Here is a 1,883-nt window from a genome sequence, read left to right on the forward strand (position 1 = left end):
GCTTCTATTTTATTCTGCTGAATAGAATATGGCAAAATTGATGTATGCCTCTTCTAAGATTAGTTATTAAAAGATTTTGGCTTCTGAGTTGGATACTTTCTCTCTCTCTCTCTCTCTCTCTCCTCTCTTACCCACTCTGAAGGAAGCCAGCAGCTGCCATATTGTGAGTGGCCCTATAAAAACACAAGGAAAGGAGGAAGGCCTCCAGTCAATAGCCAGTGAAGAACTGAGGTTCTCAGTCTATCATCAACAACCAGGTGGATGAGCTTGAAACAGATTCTCCCCAATCGAGCCTTCAGTGTGACCACAGCCCTGGCCAGGATTGTATGAGAAACCTTAAGCTGGAGGCAGCCAACTAATCTGCACTCAGAGGTTTGACCCATAGAAACTGTGAGATAATAACTGCTGTTGTAAGCTGCTATTTGGAGTATGGGGGTGGTGGGGCAGTAATTGTTATACAGCAGTAGATAACTAATACATATTCCCAATAGTAAACATTTTTGGAGCATGCATTCTCCCTCCTTCTTTCTGTCTCTCTTTATATACTGTTTATATATATATATGTTTATGAATTAAATATGTGCTAAATATTCAAACTAAATATTAGTAAAGATTGTATCTTTTCTTAATCTTATTTTGTTCAACTCTATAAATGTATAATTGGAAAATAAAATTGCATAAATCTAAAGTGTACAGTGTGATGATTCTATATATGTATATATTGTGAAATGATTACCACCATAAAATTATCACATCTATTACTTAATTTAATTACCATTGTGTGTGTGTGTGCGTGCATTAAGAACATTTCAGATGTACTCTTTTAGCAAATTTCAAGCACACGATATTGTGACTATAGTCATTGATGCTGTACAGTAGATCCCCAGGACTTTTTCAGTCTTGTAACTAAATTTGCACCCATTTCCCCCAACCCCGTCCCGTGAAAACCACGATTCTGCTCTATTTCTGTGAGTTTCACTTTCTTATATTCCACATATATAATCGTTTACTGTGAAGTATTTGACTTTCTCTATGTCACTTCACTTAGCATAATGTCCTCAAGATTCATCCACATCTCAATGTCTTGTTTCCTTTGGATATATACCCAGAAGTGGGATTAATGAATCACATGGCAGTCGTATTTTTAACATTTTGAGGAACTGCCATACATTTTTGCATAATGCTTTACCAATTTGCATTTTTGCCAGCAATGCAAAGGGTTCCCTTTTCACCACATCCTTACCAACACTTATTGTCTCTTGTCTTTTCAATAATAGCCATTCTAACAGGTATAAGGTGTTATCTCATTGTGGTTTTAATTTGCATTTCACTAATGATTAGTGGTGTTGAGCACTTTTTCATACACCTGTTGGGCATTGGTGTATCTTCATTTAAAAAAGTCTGTTTAAGTCATTTCCCCATATTTTAATTAGATTTTTTTCTGCTATTGAGTTATATAAGTTACTTACAGATTTTCTTAATTATTAAATAAAAATGAATATAGTGAAAAGTTTTAATAACTTGTTCTCATACCCACTAAATTGCATTGTCCATCTCCAGATGTGGCCACATTTACTTTGGAGAACACTGTGAGAGAGAGACACATAAAATTATAACAATATCAACACTCCCAAAAATTGTAAATATAGGATTTTATTCATCTGATTACTATATCCTTCCAATAGAGTCAGATCTCTTTGTCTGAAATATTTTATTTGTTCAGAAGTGTTAGCTCTTCATTTATATTAATCAATGGACGACTCATCACAGATGTCACCTTGGAAGCCTATACTTAGGTCTGCAGAAAATTTTCAGATGTCTTAGAGAGTTTCTGTCTGTCTTCAGGGTTGCTTGGCTACTGAAGAGAAATGTTAACAGCTGTG

Source organism: Chlorocebus sabaeus, chromosome 27 (genome assembly GCF_047675955.1).
Source record: "Chlorocebus sabaeus isolate Y175 chromosome 27, mChlSab1.0.hap1, whole genome shotgun sequence".
NCBI classification, from domain to species: domain Eukaryota; kingdom Metazoa; phylum Chordata; class Mammalia; order Primates; family Cercopithecidae; genus Chlorocebus; species Chlorocebus sabaeus.